General features: G+C 33.6%; 1 long non-coding RNA gene across 1 annotated transcript; it reads right to left on the reverse strand.

The window, feature by feature from the left end:
• Positions 1-5,241: 5,241 nt before the first annotated feature.
• LOC143062336 (uncharacterized) lies at positions 5,242-6,191 on the reverse strand. Its single transcript, XR_012974697.1, has 2 exons — positions 5,883-6,191; positions 5,242-5,390 (listed from the first exon to the last, which is right to left on the reverse strand). It is a non-coding gene; the product is annotated as an uncharacterized LOC143062336 (long non-coding RNA).
• Positions 6,192-19,854: the final 13,663 nt, after the last annotated feature.

The raw sequence follows: 19,854 nt of genomic DNA on the forward strand, positions 1-19,854 counted from the left end.
AAGATACCAGGCTTATATCTTGGTACACAAGATGCGCGTTTCTTATATACACAAGACTCAACAGTGGCGTTCGAATTAAATCAGTTGGAAGACTAAGACGTAAACGATGCTTACGAGCATTAAGAACCAAAAAATATTGCCAACATGGAGCAAAGGAAATCTATGCATGGGGTAGAAAATATAACTATATAGAATAGTTTAGAATTTTACATAAACACAAAGCGAAGATATTATTAATACTTCATGTCAACACAAAAGGTATGACTACTGGTGATCGAATCACAATGTTGAAGTGAAATAATAAAACAATTTTGAGAAATCTTATATCAATAACATATGCTAAAATAATGAATGACTTTACAGCATATACACTTGGATTCGTTTCTTTTTATGCCCCACAACTAAAAGTTGGGGGCATATTGTTTTACCCCAGTCGGTCCGTCCCATTATGGGTATTTAGTTATTCAGCTTAACTCCTTGAACAGTTTGAATGCTAGGAATTTTTCCCTTTGCTGGCTGTTTGTACATATATATACATATTGAAGGTGTGATGTGCGCAGGGTTTCGATTTTTATTAATTTTTGTTCTTTTGGGAGATAGTTTAACTTTGTCATATTTTGGAGTATTTTTTTGCATTAGAGGAGCGATTCCAGATAACTCTTAATTTTACTGTTTATAAAATGTTGAATTCACAAAGAACTCCAAGGAAATTTATAAACGGAAAGTTCCTAATCAAATGGCAAAACAAAATGCTGAAACAAATCAAACGAATGGATGACAACTGTAATATTCCTGACTTAAAACAGGTATTATTTAATGTAGAGAATGGTGGATTAAACCTGGTTTTATAGCCAGCTTAACCTCTCACTTGTATGAAAGTCGCATCAAATTCCATCATATTGACAAAGATTAGTTAACAAAGCAAACAGACATAATAGGTAAACATGATAAAAGTAGGGGTACAGCAATCAACATCGTGTTATAGTAATCTTAATAACTATTAAAATACAAATATGTAACAAAGGAGCACAAAAAGGCACACAGACAAAGCACATAATAAAAAATGAAAGATTAGAAAACAAAATTTTACAAAAGCACAATAACATAATGACGGGCTGTGTAAGTACAGAGCAACGTCATATGTATCAAAGAAACACAAAAAAGGCATATAGACAAAGCACATAAGAAAAAATGAAAGACAAGAATAAAAAAAAAATATCATAGAACAATAACACAATGACGGGCCGTATAAGTACAGACCCAAGTCATGTGTATCAGTGTATCAACGAAACACAAAAAGGGATATAAACCAAGCACATTAACAAAAATGAAAGACCAGAATACACAAATTATCAGAGAACAATAACACAATGACGGGATGTTTAAGTATAAGGTCACGTCAAATGGATGTCACAAAAAAACGACTTAACAGCAAAAGTAATATTCATAAAGACAAATACAAGAATATTATAACACGTTATTAAGATGATAAACAACGAAAGTAACTAGAATTTATAATTCAAGACCATCGTGTATTATTTGTGTAATTGATACAAAATACATAGCATCAAGGTCTTGGTACCTCACGATGAATACTATAATACGTTATCAAGATGATAAACAACGTCAGTAACCAGAATATATAATTCAAGACCATCGTGTATTAGTTGTGTAATTGATACAAAATACATATCATCAAGGTCTTGGTAACTCCCGATGAATACTATAACACGTTATTAAGATGATAAACAACGTCAGTAACCAGAATTTATACTTCAAGACCATCGTGTATTATTTGTGTAATTGATACAAAATACATATCATCAAGGTCTTGGTACCTCACGATGAACGTTTTAGAAAAAGGGCGAGCAGTGCTTTGACATAACCCCCTGGTTCATCAACTTTATGCACAGTTATTTGTGACGTTTTACAAAGTCTGAGTAGGAGCTGCAAACGCTTGAATAGCGAATAAGTTGGAAAATGTATATCCCATATGCAGGTGCAGTTGATATATTTAGTTAGTATATATTCAAAACATTTCTTTCCTAACGTATAGATTGTCACTAATGAGTCTTATGTAGACGAAGCGTGCTAGACGCGTACCAAACTATCAGCCTTGTATCTCTGTTGATTTTAAACAAACATGGGTTTGATACCATTGCTGTTGGACGTTTCTCTCTCACTGGTATCACCAGCTTAGTTTTTGAGGTAAAATATGAGCCTGGTTTTTTATGAGAGTTTACATATATATGCCTGATGTTACAATATTTTCTGTATATGTTAAAGACCATATTTTAAGGTTCCAGCAACTGCTACAAAATCTATAGTTTTACCCTGTTCATTTCACTCTAAAATTACGATACTTAGTAACTTAATCTGATATATATCCTCCTTGAACTGCCCACATACAAGTCAGAAAGGGTTCATCTGACATTGACTTTATTTCATGGATCAGCAATCAAATTAGAGTTTCGTTGCCAAGTCTGTTTCTCCGATACTTTCAGCAATGGATCAATTATAATTATTGTATGGAGTGATATTTTGCCTAGAGTAAAGACCCACCTCCATCTGGCAGGTTTTATCTGACCTTTACCTCACATTCATGGTTCATTAGTTAATGTTTTGAATTGTGGTTTGAATTCCATTTCAGATAATTTAAGCAACATGTCAACTATATTTGATGTATGGAGTGATTATATTACAGAGTGGACATGTTTTTCTGCTTCATCTAATCTTCACCACATTTTTATGATTCATTGGTGAATATCAAGTTTTCTTGATTTTGTTTGTTTTTCATATATTTTCCTATATTTTATTATATATATGTATAAGCAATAGGTATAATTGTTCTATTGAATGTTGATAGTGTATACGCTTGTCTGGCAGCGAACACTCGACCTCATTTTCATGGTTCATTGGCCAATGTTTACTTTTGTGGTTAGGTCTGTTTTTTAGATACTGTAAGTAATAGGTTGGCTATGAATAAATTGTAAAGTGTAAATATCCGTCTGGCAGGGTTTATCTAACCTTTACACGGATACTGTTAAACGTATATGCCACTTGTTACATAGTATCAAACCTATCGTCCTCGCTAGACAAGAGTTACGATCAAGTCACCTTCCTTGGCGGATTAAGGTAGAATTTCGGATCCTCGAGGTAATGATTTCCATAGGTCGCAGATGTAACGAGCTGCATCCAATCAAAAAGCGCCTTTAAGGGGACCAAGTGTAAAATGTAGAAAATTTTAATAAACAATTGGTACTTGTTGCTTATGCAACAAGTATTTACCCTCAAAAGATATGACGATATGTAGTGACAATTTCAAAATTCTAAATCAACTAATTCAACCTGGTTGGAACGAGCGTTTCTTTTATCTACTGGCAGATGGCGCAGTATTGTAATCACAAATGTTGGTCCAATTTGAAAAGGGTGGAGAGGAGGGGACTGGATCGTAAACCTTGGCTTGATAAGATGTAAACATTTAAGTTAAAGAATTTCAACATTTATTGAATCATAATTAGTAAAGCAGGCGAAAAATTCAGCGAATAAACTTGAAATGTGTTAGTGTGCCTAATTTTTATAACCCCAGGTAAAAGTTCAGTTTATTGATTATTTATATTTCAATTTTTCAAAGAAAATAATGGCTTCTGCAAAGACTACATATTTTACATGTATGTTAAAGGGATATTGGAATACTGTTTCTGTTCTTTGGTCGGGTTGTTGTCTCTTTTACACATACTCAGTTTCAATTCTCAATTCAATGTTTGAAGAAAAGTTTCAACCTTTTGTTACCGCAACTGTTTAGATAAAACAAAACACAAATAACTCATAGTATGAAACACTTTGATTTACCTCAAAAATATTCTGTTGGATAAATCATCAAAAGTTTTCATAACTTTGTATAAACAACAGCATCGGGAAAAAGGGTGAGTGGGATGTGGTGATACATACAGGTACTGCAAAAGTTTGGTTTCCAAATCCAAATTTTGTTTTTATAAAAGTGGTTTAGCTTAAAATAATTAGGCGAAAAATACCAGGGGACATTCAAACTAATTAGTCGAAAATAACTGACAACGCTATGGCTAAAACGACAAACAATAGTACACAAAACACAACATAGTTAACACAAACCCCACCGAAAACTTAGGGTAATCTCAGGTGCTACAGGCGAGTACGCAGATCCTGCTGTACATCATGTGGCACCCGTCGTGAGGCTCATATTAGTATAAAAGAGGGACGAAAAATACCAGAGGGACAGTCAAACTCATAAATCGAAAATAAACTGACAATGCCATGGCCACATGACACAACATAGAAAACTAAAGAATAAGCAACACGACCCCCACCAAAAACTAGGGGTGATATCAGGTGCTCCGGAAGGGTCAGCAGATCCTGCTCCACATGAGGCACCCGTCGTGTTGCTTATGTGATAACAAATCCGGTAAATAGACTAATTCGGTAGGTCACATTTATGAAAGGGAATATAGTATAAAGCTATCCTACGTATAACTTAAGGAAACTATTAATGTCATATTTGTAAAATTGGAACAATTATGGACAGCTTATCAGGAATATTGGTTTAAACTAATTTGGTAACCGTTATGTAAATCTTCAAGTATTTCTGTTCTTTTTTGGCCGCATGCAATTTATAACGTACAAAATATTATTGAACAATAAAGTATTGCCTTGTCTGTATCAATAAGTTATTGTTTATTCAGTCGTAATTTGGTTCAAAGTTTCCTTTAACCAAATTGAAGGACTAAAATGAAAGATACATGTAGTTTACACCAAAATCAATGACATACATTTATTATGTAATGACAACTATGTGTATTTCTCTTTAATATATTATTTGAACTTTTTTGGTATTTGTTTTAACTCACCAAACAAATTAACCAACGTGATTTTTTTCAGATTACATTATAATTATTTAATAACATTTAGAACACATTGCTTCATCAATTTGGAAGTCGATATATCCTATTCATACTTGTTTAAGCTTTCAGGTGTTCCTTAGAACAGAGAGCAGAGCAGTTGCGGATACTGAAGTTGGACGAAAGATCAAACAGGCGTACGGAATTTGAATCACTATATACCGCCCATGAGGTATAATGAGTCAAACATTATATTTAGTGTAAAGAATGAATTTTGTATATACATGTTAGTGAGAGGTTTCTCTCAAAAGACAAGGCAAAACTTTTCATAAAGCCAACCAATGTTAATATAACATAATGTACTGACTTTAAATCACTTAAAATTTATGAAATATTGCTTGTATACATTTTTGAAGTTTATCCTGAGTACTAAAAGTCTTTGAATTTTACTCGATTACCGCTACATCGTTGGAAGGACGAGTCGCTGTTGACATTAATAGTCCTATATTGGTGATTCTGAAAATAAACCATACATAAAAACTTATTATCATTTTGTTTTCTATAAATGCCCCCCTCCTTTTCCATAAATCAATCCTTATAAATTAATGATCAAGTTGTATATTTGATTTCCACTATTTTAAACATGAATGTTGGAAGAGAGTAACAAAAATGCAAGCGCGGATAACAAATCATTTGTTGCAAAAAACATGAGCAAATGTAAACGCTGATGAACCAGACAGTTTTTAAGATAACATTTAACTATTTTTTTTTAAATTGATTTACATTTATCTTCACCTGACAATCATAGCACCACAAATGCATGGGCACTTTTAATCTACATGAAGCTTTTGTTCTTCTTTATTAAACTTTAAAAGGCGTACAAATGAAAAAGATTTGAAATAAAGTATGACAAGAAGTGGATTTAGCCACAAACATTGTAAAACCTCAAATTAAAAGTAATTTCTCATTAAAATGAGTATTCATAGATTAACAACTTACGTTGCTTACCGGTATTATTCATTCCTTTTTCTTTTTTCTCCAAAATATAAACAATGCTATCATGGCCATTCTTCTCGGCATACATAAGAGCTGTCCATCCATATATATCATATTTGCTTACATCACAATCGTTGTTAAGAAGAAATCTCACAAATTGTTCTCGTTCATTTTCAACAATACTCCCTGTCCTCTTAGATGTCCTATGGCTCCGACATGTTTCTATCAATGGTGTATTACCGAAGTAATTTATACAGTTGACTCCTGCACCTTTTGAAATCAGATCTGTCGCCAGCTGAAATTTTTCCCGTCGTATTGCCTGAAATAAAGCACCAATTCTGTCATTTTCATTATTTTTAGTACATCCTGCTCCCATTTTTCTATGCCAGTCAGACAAAGAAAATGCAACATCAAAGAACCGCACTTCTCATCAAACAATTTGTGATATGTCTTTGAACTTTAGGTTCCTCATTTTATTTGCGAAATGTCGTCAAACTTGAGGTTTAGATAATGACAAGTCTTTTGTAGAAGAAGCGCGTGTCTGACATTCACAATCAATGAAAAGTTTTTATAAATGATTTTGTAAAAGGTCATCCTCACCACCTGCAATTCAAATGAGATCAAATAATATTCATATGACATCAATATATAATTGTCTAAAAACAAACTGTTATTATCATGACGAAGTATATTTCCAGGAACAAACCTTATTCATGTTAGTGTAGGTGTGATAGTTACAACAGAAAAAGCAAGCATAAATGAACATTTAAAAAAATCGATAGCCAAAAAATAGATAATTATGAAAGCCATCACGAGTTTGTTGACCTTATGAAATATCCATCCCACAGGTGATATGGAATCTATGAACTCGAGTGTAACCTTTGCGGATTGGTATATGTCGGTAAAACGAAAGTAAGGCTCAATAAGCGGCCATAGATCAGACATCAGCAACAATGCAAGCGACATTGTTTACCAACATTGTTTACCAACAATGCTCTTCAACTTCGTACACCATTTTGGCCTTTTAAACATTTTTTGATTCGAGCGTCAGTGATGAGTCTTTTGTAGACGAAACGCGCGTTTGGCGTAATATAAAATTTAATCCTGGTATCTATAATGAGTTTGTTATTTAACAAGACTGATAATTCAATTCTTTATATGCAAGTTAGCATCATCGAAAAAATATACCACAGGACTTGCCAAAATCCTCAACTTACAACACGTCTCTATAGATCAAAGGACGACTGCTGGTTTCAACAATTTTAAACAGCGACACCATATGTTGCAATGACAAAATTGATAGTAGAGGTAATCTATCTAGTCCTTCCGGTAGCTCCGTGAATTTAATGAACATTTTTAACTCTGCTCTTCGACTACATCACCTACTCTCCATGGTGTCTCTTTTAATTGGCTGCTAACCTTTATAAAAAGCCGTTAAATATTCATCATATTTGCATTAAGTTTTATGAATTGCTCTATCAAAACTTCATTTCATGTACAACTTAGGTTTGGAGACCACTGTTACAAACTCACAGTCAAACCAATACGAACTAACAGCTATCATCTCGGATATAACAAGTCACAGACTTTTCAAACCCGCTTGGTTAAAAAAAATCACACCATAAATTAAAATGGTAAAAAGTTCCTTTCTAAAAGTTCTTTTGCTTACAAAGGTATCGTGCCATCAACTTGGTCCGATATGATTCATCATGGATCAGCTCACTCGAAAATATCTCCCTATTTTAAATACTAGTACCATTCTGTACCAATCATTTCTTGAAAAAAACCAAATTACAATTAAAATTTTCAATTACAAATACGTGTTGCAGGATTTCATAAATCAATATTGACTACTTCAAAGCTAAACCTTCTGTTTTACCTGTGCTATTTCCCATTCATATATAATCCAGATAGCTACGATATTACTGGTGACCTTAACATAACAGAGGGGTCATAACATTGTAATAGTTATCAAAGGTACCAGGATTATACTTTACTACGCCAGACGCGCGTTTCGTCTACATAAGACTCATTAGTGACGCTCATATCAAAATATTTATAAAGCCAAACAAGTACAAAGTTGGAGAGCATTGAGGATAAAAAATGCCAATTAGTTGTGCCAAATACGGCTAAGGTATTCTATACCTGGGATAACAAAATCCTTAGTGTTTCGAAAAATGGCAAAGTTTTGTTTACTGGAAATTTATAAAAATTACCACATTATTGATATTCATCTCAACACCGAAGTGCTGACTACTGGGCTGGTGATACCCTCGGGTAAATAAGACTTCTTTGCAAAACTTGTTATTTTAAGGCCCGAAATATCGTGAGCCTACACTTTTAAAATACTGATGAATTCAGTCAAGGATTATGCCAGAAAATTGGTTATACACGAGAAAGATGACGTAGATAATGTGTCCGAATTGATTAAGACTATGAAGTCTTTGACCCAAGTCAGAATTTAAAAACTTAGTGCGTCTATGAATAGCCATGCAACACCAAATTGAATGTTTATAACGAGCCAAATGTTGAAAACTGGATCTTTACTTCTGTATTGGATACCTAAACTACACAAGTGTCCTTACAAACAACGGTATATTGTGTGGTCTTCCAACTGATAAACGACACTTCTCTCTAAACTATTAACACCAATATTCGCAGCAATCAAAGTCCGGCAACACAGTTGTTGTGAAACTACCTATTCTAAAGGTGATGTGAATCAGATGCGGTAGTAAAATAGTCCCAAAATGTCTAGATAAATACAACCTAAAACTTTTTCATCTTGCAATAGTATTAAATAATTGACCTGTCTACATTTAACACACAAGTATTCCTAATTGCATGCAAACTAAAAGACAAATTGAAAGAGTAAGTCCTGCTTTGCTTCATAAAAAAGAACCACCAACGTAGATACAAGTATCTTGTCTTCGAGAGGGATACGTAGTACTTTGCCAAAAAAAAAAAAAAAACCTCTGCTTGATTTCTTGATTGAAAACACATTTGTTGAGTTTTGAGAACATGTATTCAACAAACAATCAGCATTCCAAAGGGAAATAACTGTTGATGTTGAACGCATCTATCCCATCGAACTAGAGATAAATGATACAACAGATAGAGTTAAGTCTGTTCCATATCTTGACTTAATCTAAAAACTAAATTTGAGGGTGAGATGATTTCAGCTTCCCAATAGTGAAATTTCCATTTCTATGTAACAACATTCCAGCCCCGCCTGCATACGGAGTTTATATGTCCCAATTGGTACGATATTCCCGGGCTTGTATTTCCTATCATGATTTCTTTGATAGAGGGTTTTTGCTCTCAAGGATGCTACCAAACCAAGAGTTCCAACTGTTGAAATTGAGATAATTCCTTCGTACATTTTACGGACACCATCACGTGTTGGTTGACCGTTATGGAACAAACGTTTCACAGATGATATCGGACATGTTCCTTATGTCGTAACTACAATCCCATCCCATTTTCACGAATGTGACCTACCGAATTAAAACTATTTACCCGGTTTGTGATAACATAAGCAACACGATGGGTGCCACATGTGGTGCAGGATCTGCTTACCATTGACCTGAGTGATCATTGATTTGGTCACAATTAAAAATTAACTGTTTACCAAATTGAATATTTTTCTAGATACAAACTAAGATTTATTTCGTGGAAGCATTAAATATAGGTGATATCATGAAAATAATTATTCGCTTTTAACTGCAAATTTGGTTCAATTATGTAAAAATAAGATGAGAAACCATATTGAGTATTCATGAGACCTTTGATTTTACCTCTTAAGCCCGGACACATTCATGATTTTTACAGCCGTCCTTTACAGCATCATTCTCGATTAAAAAAAATCAAACGTCTGATTAAGATCCTAGTAACCGTAACTGGTAATTCAATCTTAAATTAAAATTTGTAAAAACAATTATTCAATCATGACAACAATCCAATATTGTTCAGTAAGCGTTCTTATTCAGCGATTCGCAGCCGAGCTGCTGACTGAAGATACCTGTAAGAAAAAAGCACCACATTCAGGATGATCAGAAACTGTCGGAACGCAATCCAATCACAGTCTGCTGTATCGCATTGCAAATGTCTCTGTCTTGTCTCAGTCGTATTGTGTTCTGTAATTGTAGGGACTCTGACGAAGGTATCATTGTCGAATTTCGTATTTAAAAAAAAAACGAGACTGTTCCGGATCTGGATGCAATCTTGACTCAATCGCTAAGAAAAAAAACCAATTAATTTCTCCAGGTCATGCCCGTCCCACAGCTAGGCCACTGTCCAGAAAACACAGAACATTGTTACGATACAGCAGAATCTGTGATGACATATATGTAACGTTGGTAGCCTATATATATTAACTAAGAGACAAGCCATGTGTACTGATTAACATACTTTAATATAATGCTAGAGCTAAGTAATCCACAAATACATAAAGCAATACGACGCGACCTTATCTGCTATGTCCATCAACACAACACGTGCGTGAACTCTGAACTGTATAGATATTTATGAATGAATGAAAGTTACAATATTACATCTCTTCTTTTCTCAGATTAAAGTTCTACTTTAATTAATTATATTACTGTCTGTGTAGTCATAAAATCTTTAACTGTCTGTGTAAACAAATTAAGTGATAAGATGCATAAAATTGTATCAATAGAAAATTAGAACTTTATAGTCTGTGATAAATGTAAATTATCTGGTACGCGTACTGTAATGTCGATATAATTAGTGGATCGTATGATCAATCTGATAAGGCTATCATTACGAGTGTGAATAGTAAATTCCACAAAATCGATTTGTATCATAAATTCACAAACATATAAATCAACATCAAACCTAACTTATACATCAGAAAGAGCACAGGATTATTATGCCTGTAACACAGCTCTTTAACGCACATAATCATCGAGATGTTTCGGTGTTTGTTTTTCTCGTGATGATCTTCTTAATGGTGTGTTTTGTATAATGTCATCATCAATGATTTCTTCTATTTCCTCATCAGTAATTATCTTAGATTTCCCAACCTTTTTGAAGTGTGACGAATTTCGAGTTATATCTTTATGATGTTCGTTCGTTGCCGTAATCATACTACCCTTTTTATTCTTGATTGTTAATGGTTGAGGATTGTACGGGGTAGATAGTTTATCTTTCTTTTCCTGTTTAACTAGTACTGTATCTCCAACTGTAAAATTAGGTACTTTTACTGAATGTTTTTTCTCGAAGTATAATTTCATTTTACTTTTGTTCTTGTGGTCTTCTTTGCGAACTTCACTGTCGGCATGGTCATTTGTTGAAATGTTCGGCATTTTGGTATTAATTTTCCTTCCAAATAAAAGTTCTGCCGGGGACACGTTAGTTGTTGAGTGCGGTGTTGCTCTATAATTGCGAAGAAATGTGTGTATTTCTTGCTTCCAACTCTCGAGTTCCAACTACGATGTTCCGTTTGAGCTGCACGAATTGCTTTCCCTATAGTTCTCATAAATCTTTCACTTTCCGCGTTAGCGCGAGGCCATAACGGAGTTATTTTGCGGTGCTTAAAACCCATGTTATCTGCAAAATTTCGGAACTCTCCTGAATTAAACGGCGGTCCGTTGTCTGTTTTCAGTTCTTTCGGTATTCCAAAAATTGAGAAAGTTTTGTCTAATAGCGGTATGACGGATTTTGCGGTTAAACTGGTTAAGGTTTCTATTACAGGATACCTTGAGTATTCATCAATTATTACCATAACGTAATATCCATTCGGAAATGGTCCACAAAAGTCCATGCTGAGATTCTCCCATACATTATTCGGTATCTCAGACATTTGTAACGGTTCGAAAACATTTTTCGGGGTTGACGCTAAACATGGTATACATGATTTACACGTTTGTTCTACAAGTTTGTCTATTCCAGGGAAGTATACCTTTTCACGTAACAACTGTTTTGTACGTACTATGCCCTGGTGCCCTTCATGTGCAAGGTCAATTACACGCATCTGTAAATCTTTCGGAATGACAATTCTATTATCATGAAATATGATCTCCATATCATTAACGGGAACGACTGTTAATTCGTATCGTAATCTTGAGAATGTATCTAGCGTATTACTCTCATACTTGTCCCACCTGTTTGATTTTAATGCAGTAATAACAGTTTGTAGATCTTTATCTTTTTGTGTACTGTCAGCTATTTCATTAAGGGTCATTGCCTTCGGCACAGCGTTGTCAGTTAAGTATCGAACATACTCTTCAGCTAATTGAGAATGTTTACATGCAATAGATGTAGTCGGGGTCGGATGTCTTGATAAATAATCAGCTGCGTTCACCTTTCCTGGTTTGTACTGTATTTTGAAATTGTATCCCTGTAATCTTAATCTCCATCATTCAATGCGTGCTGGTGTTTTTGCCTTTGGACTGTTGAATATAGTTTCAAGCGGTTGGTGATCGGATACCAATGTAAATGATTGTCCATACAAATAAAGGTGAAAATGTTCAATTGCCCATACAATTGCTAATGCTTCCTTTTCTGTTTGCGAATAGCGTGTTTCAACGTCTGTCAATGATCGGCTTGCGTATGCGATTATTTTCCCATTTTGTGTTAATAATCCAGCTAATCCAACGGGACTTGCATCTACTATTAACATTGTCTCTTAGTTAATATATATAGGCTACCAACGTTACAAGTATGACATCACACGGTCAGCAACAAGTTCATTCTTTAGCTTGTCAAATGATTCCTGTTGTTCAGATGTCCATTCCCACTTGGAATCCTGCTTTGTTAATCTGCGGAGCGGTTCAGTAATAGTTGAGTAATTTGGAATGAAACGTCCAACATAATTGGTCATTGCTAAGAAACTACGGATTTCACCTACGTCTTTCGGTATTGTCGTGTTCCTGATAGCGCTTATTTTTCTTGGATCGGCTGATATGCCATCTGCACTAAAAATGTGACCATAGAATTCAAGTTTGTTCTTATTAAATTCACATTTTGCCTTATTTAATGTCAAGTTCTTCTCTTTAAGACGTGCAAATAATTTTTCCAATCGTTTATCATGTTCGGCCTGGTTCCTTCCAAATACGATAATATCGTCGGATATATTTCGGACTCCATCTAATCCTTCCAGTGCATTACTCAGTGTGTTTTGAAATAACTCTGCGGCTGAAGAAACACCAAAACTGACTCGTTTGTATCTACGTAATCCTACGTGTGTCGTGAAGGTTGTGATGTTCCGGGATTCTTCGTTTAACTCCAATTGATGATATCCACTTCGAAGGTCCATTTTCGAGAATACTGTAGATCCGTTTAAATCTAAGATCATGTCATCGAGTGTTGGTGTAATATGACGTGAACGCAAAATAGCTTTGTTCGGTTCTCTCATATCCACGCATAATCGAATTTCGTTCTTGTTTTTCGGTTTAGGGGCCACAACTATCGGGGACACCCAAGGTGTTGGTCCATCCACCTTTTCAATTATATCCTGTTTTTCGAGTTTCTCGAGTTCTGCTTCTACTTGCTTGCGAATGTGAAACGGAATACGCCTATGTGGTTGTATTACTGGTTTTACACTTCCATCAATATGAATTTTCACTTTTTCATCTTTTAATTTTCCAATTCCATTGAACACATCGCTATATTTATTGCATAATATTTCATGTTTATCTGCTACTGACGAAATGACTGGCACTATGCTTAAGTCAACAGATGTATCATAGCACAATAAATTCCCGTATCTTCCTTTCATCACATACACCGGTGCGGTTGTTATTTTATGGTCAGTCTCTATCGTAGCGTGAAATTTTCCCATTAATTTCAAATTTTTATCTGAACCATATGCGAAGACTCTAGTGTCGGCGTGAGAAAGTTTGGGTTTACACTTGATGTTCTCGAATGTGTTTTCATCAATAACATTAATGCTTGATCCTGTGTCAATTAAAATATCCACATTAGAATTATTGATTTTCACGTTGATTTTCGGTTGTCCTTTCTGTACTTTATTCACAGTATTTTCTCGTAATCCAAAAACGTAACAATCATCTGAACTGCTGTCATGAGCATCGTCATGTTCGTAATTGTCAACTTTGTTTACTTTTCTTTTAAAAGTGCTAGTTCCATCCATACGTTTGGATCTACATACAGAAGCGAAATGATTCAACTTTTTACATGAGTTACAGCTTTTTCCAAATGCAGGACATTTGTTTGCATGTGGAAAATCACCTCCACAGTTTCTGCAAGTAGTCTTTTTCTTTACGTTGTGGTCAGTTTGTGTCTGTAGAAATCGTGGTCCGTTTCTACGTTTTCCAACTCCTTTTCTCACAGCATTTGCGGATTGTTTGTCTGATTGTTCAATTTCCGTTGCCTGTTTTTCGGAAAGTTCTAACGCTCTAGCTGATGAAATTAATCCTTCAAGGGTCGTGTCTTCCCGAAGAGCCTTTCGTCTTAGTCTAGTTGAATGACAACCTTGAATTATTTGCGATTTCACTTCTTTAGATGTTTCCGTAAATTCACAGTTTACAGCTAGCTGGCGTAATCTCGTGTGAAAACTGTCGATAGTTTCATCAGATGTTTGTTTGGCTTGCCTAAATTTGTAGATTTCATATTCCGTATTCTTTTTCGGAGCAAAGTAAGCGGTTAACTTGTGTTTAGCGGCAGCAAAGTCTTCTCCTGTATTGTCAAGGGTATCAAAGACTTCGTTGACATCTTCTCCAGCGTAATGCAACAAGAGTGCTCTTTGTCGTTTGCTGTCCTTTATGTTTAAACCGATGAATAAATTTTCAAGTCTACTTATCCATTTACGCCACCTTATTTCAGCATTATTCTCATGTACCGGAAAACTCGGAAAAATTGGTAAAGATGCAGCCATGGTTTGATTATCAGTGTCACTAATTATTAAATCCATTGAAATACATTTTTAACATTTCCAACTTTTGTTTTTATCCTCGTCGCCAATGTAACGTTGGTAGCCTATATATATTAACTAAGAGACAAGCCATGTGTACTGATTAACATACTTTAATATAATGCTAGAGCTAAGTAATCCTCAAATACATAAATCAATACGACGCGACCTTATCTGCTATGTCCATCAACACAACACGTGCGTGAACTCTGAACTGTATAGATATTTATGAATGAATGAAAGTTACAATATTACAATATTCATGATTGTAATCGAATAGACAAAACCGACTGAGTTTCCCCGAATATTACGGTACGCACCTTATTGTTGGGGTGCTTGGCCAACATCTCGGGACCATTTCGGATCCGTAGAAATCTGTCACAAACGTATACGACTGTGTTCAGACAATGATAGGACATTCCATATTATTCAGGATAGTAATTCCAACTTTTTCTCTTTTTAACATACAATAAGAAATTGAAGAGCCTAGAAATATTCAATTGGACATATTCGCTATTTATCATATTTATATATATGTTTATATCAGGTTATATGACCGTCTGCAGTATTCGGAGGTCATCTCAATGGCTAATAAGATGACGTCTACACAAAAATACACACGAAATGTTGATACTTCTTATCAAGTTCATGCAATGTTAATCATTTTTTTTAATCTTTTTGTAAATTTGGATATACAACTATAATGTGTATATGTAACTATACGTGGGTCTGAGACTACTATAATAGACTCACAGTAGGTCGATCATTTATTGACGACTTGAAATGTTACTGTAACTCAGCAACAGTGTTATAGTGGTTAAATTACTGAATGGAAATGAACTAGTTTTTTTCTTTCGAAACCATGATAAAATGATGTTTAGACTGAAAGCATTTTTTGTATTTATATACTTTTTGCAAAATATTATGTTGGGCAAGCAATTTCCACTTAATACGGTATTGTTATTTTTTTCCGTGCAGGAGACTTATTCATGATCAAAGAAAATGAGGTCAAGGTCATATAAACCAAACCAAACCAAAAATACATATACATCTAACAATCATTCAATACACTAAATATAGTTGACCTATTGCTTATAGTTTCTAAGTAACAGACTTCATGCAGAAAACTAAACATTGACCAATGAACCATGAAAATGAGGTCAAGTTCAAGTGAACCATGCCAGGCAGACATGTACAGCTTACAATCCTTCCGTACAACAAATATAGTTGGCATATTGATTATATTTAAAGAAAAACAGACCAAAACACAAAAACTTAACACTGTGCAATGACCCCTGGAAATGAGGTCAAGGTAAAATTAAACCTGCAAGACAGACATGTACATCTTTAAATATTTCCAAACACCAAATATAATACACCTACTGGCATTGCATACAGTATAAGAAAAACAGACAAAAACACAAAAACTTGACTATAATCATTGAACCATGAAAATGAAGTCAAAGTCAGATGACACCGGCCAGTTGGACATATGTATAGGAAGATGTGGTATGAGTGCAAATGAGACAACTCTCTATCCAAATAACAATTTATAAAAGTAAACCGTTATAGGTCAAGGTACGGCCTTCAACACAGCCTTGGCTCACACCAAACAACAAGCTATAAAGGGCCCCAAAATTACAAGTGTAAAACCATTCAAACGGGAAAACCAATGGTCTAAAACACATGTACACCTCACAGTTCTTCCATACACCGAATATTCTAGACTTATTGTATATAGTATCTGAGATCAGTACCTTAACCTTGTTCACTGATCCATGAAATGAGGTCGAGGTCAAGTGAAAACTGTATGATGGGTATGTTGGCTGTTGCCAAAATTCCAAATATCTTTGATTTTTATTTTTTTTATTTTTTTCTTTTCTTTTTTAAACATAACACTATATGAGTTTATATATCATTTGGATATATTAGAAATCAGAGAGATACATATTTCAGAAATAAGTTTACTAATACTTGACCTATAATGATTTACCTTTATAAATTGTGACTTGGATGGAGAGTTGTCTCATTGGCACTCATACAACATCTTCCAATATCTTTAATAAGTACTAACAAAATTAATATACACTACTAATCATATAATGGTTAACATGGCTGGAATAAGATTCAGATTTTGTTTGTATCTAACATGTGTAACTAACAAATGTTAAAATTATCAATAAAGTAAGATACACATCTAAAAAAAAATATATTTATTTTTAAGTCCATCTGTATTGAGTATGTTTTAGTTACATTTCATGCAATCCACCAAAAATCCCATCATAAAGAAGACAATTCATTGCAAAAATTTTTATAAATAAAGTTTCATCTTTTATCAAATTTGATATATAACAGTATAAGACACAAACAATGATTTAAACATTTAAATTGCAGTATCATTTACTGCAATTCAATAAAAGTATTTCAACTGTGCAGGTATTCATAGACAGACATGTATGCGTGTACAAATTAATGGAATTATATTTTATAATTAACATGTATAAATACATTATAACATAAATATGATCAGTATAAAAATATAAGTACACGGTAGGTGTGGTATGATGATTAATATAATGTACAATTCTTATTTAAACTCAATATATATTTCTGTTTAGTATTAAATTTATATTAAAGATCCATTTTGTTACATCTTGTGATCAATTTTATTTGGCAAACGCCAATGGCAGTCAGCAGGGTTAAAGAACATCAGTTGTTCGACCTGTAAGTCAAATGCGTTTTGTTTAAATATACTTTTTCACTTTTTTTGGTCTTTTGGAAAATGTTGTTTGTGCTGTTTTTAGACCGTTCTACAACGAAATTTTTTTTACATGCACACGTATAAAAATTGCGTTTTTTATCCAATGCAATCATAGGTTTGAACGTAGTTTTCAATTTAGACTCATGTATATATATATAATTGGGATATATACAAGCTTCTGTTGTGGTAAAATCTTAACAATTAAAAAAGTCATTAGTATCATACTTATTGTAACGTAAGACATACAGCCATGGTAAAAAACGCATAGAAAAAAGATGGGCTTATTTTATAGATGACTGCAGTATGGACTTTGCTCATTGTTGAAGGAAGTAGGGTGACCTATAGTTGTTAATTCAGTGTCATTTGGTCTATTGTGAAGAGTTGCCTCATTGGCAATCATACCACTTCTTTTTTATAATTATTATCAATCTGGGTGCTTTAACAGGTGAGTTTCAACAGAGAACTTCTTTTGTTTTCAATAAAATAAACATAGAATATGCGTACTAGACTCACTACAAAATGATACAGAATTTATTTTCACTGTTTAATCAACTTCCAATTTTACTATCATGACTATGATAATCAGATATATTTACCACAAATTGACAGTTGAAATCATATGATGATCCAACATGTACCTTGTATTTTACAAAGAGAAACCAAGGGAATTTTATTTAAGAATTGAATGCTTCTTTTTGTAAATTTATTGGGGTGTAAAAGCGTTGACCGAAGTACATTTTGTATGAAGCACGGAAGTGCTTCATTCTAAAAATGTTTGCACGGTCAACGCTTTTACAACCATATAAAGTTACAAAAAGAAGCATTCAATACTTATAATTACATTTTTTAGCTATGATCATGAAAACACGAATTTTATATATTTTTTTATTTAATTCACCTGTGCACTTTATTGTTGGACCATGTGTTATCATGAATGAAAAGTTGTATTGAGCAGTGCAACTGCTTACGGAATAACACGTGATGTGCAGTTAGCCAATCAGAATAAAGTATTATAATGAAACATACATCTAATGTAATTATATACATGTACCATATTAAAGTTCAATCAACCTTTCATTCTTTCAGTAATATTCTTTAAGCTTTTCCATCAGTGAACAAAAGTAAAGATACTAAAAGTTTATATAAAAACTAAGATACATATACTATAAAAATATTCAGTACAATAAAATTCAACATTAATGTACAACATACACATAAAAAAACACAAAGTTTCATTATATGATTTCTTATATTATTATACTACATGCACTTAATGTTAAGTCATATTGGAAGAAATTCTGGTAACTTTAATGTTAAGAAAATTATTGAGCCAATGCTTGCATGATGCATATGTGTTATTAAGACTAATTCCTCTGTACAGATTTTGGCTTTTTTAAACTTGTACGAACCCATGACATATATATATACTTTTGAAATCCACATCAGACACATGAAAATAATTCATTTGGTGCTTGTTAATAAAAACAACGGCTGCTTGTAAACCTTCAAGTTTTGGTGATGAATTTTACTGATAGTGACCATGGTGATCTTGATAAACAATCAATTTTTAGCACAACAAAAAAATTCATAACAAATGCAACAGTCATATTAACATACAGATCTTGTAATCAAGTTTGGGTTACAATGATCTGATAACACCCAATTCAACCTTTTACTCTGGTTATTATTACATCAGCCAAAGAAGTGTCAGCCTTCAAATATTTGAAAATGTGCATTATAAAGGTGGTACCAACAAATACCTGCCAACTGTCACTATTTGCTGGGGATTCCCCCCATTGAAGCTCCAAAATGGAAAATTTGAATAAGCAATTTTGTCCACAATTTTAAACAAAACATACATTTTACAATGGATTTAGACTTGTAAAAGTATGAAGAAGCCAAAATAACAACATTAAAAGACATTTTAAGGCCCCCTTGGAGGTTTCTTAGGACTACAAGAGCACTTTTGCACGTAAAACCTCCATGGGCATTTTGAAAAGTTTGCAGGTATGCAACATCTTCACTAAAATCATTTTGGCTCGTTTAATTTTCATAAAATTTCGACAAAATGTTAACATTGACCATATGACAAAAATATTAAAATTACAAAAAATTTGAAACACTTTCTTGGAAAACTTTTTGATGCACAAATAGCAGTTAATTTGACTAACACCAATTTTGATCATTAAAAAGCTTGATATTTCCTGAACAATAGAATGTAATCAAAACGTTCAGCTGATTTTTTTCAGAGTTTATCTCCCTGTATTGTTATGTACCTCTTTAATTTGAGAAAGAAAAAAAAAACAGAGGATCATGAAAGGTCTTATATA

The sequence above is a fragment of the Mytilus galloprovincialis genome, chromosome 2 (assembly GCF_965363235.1).
Source record: "Mytilus galloprovincialis chromosome 2, xbMytGall1.hap1.1, whole genome shotgun sequence".
Classification (NCBI taxonomy): domain Eukaryota; kingdom Metazoa; phylum Mollusca; class Bivalvia; order Mytilida; family Mytilidae; genus Mytilus; species Mytilus galloprovincialis.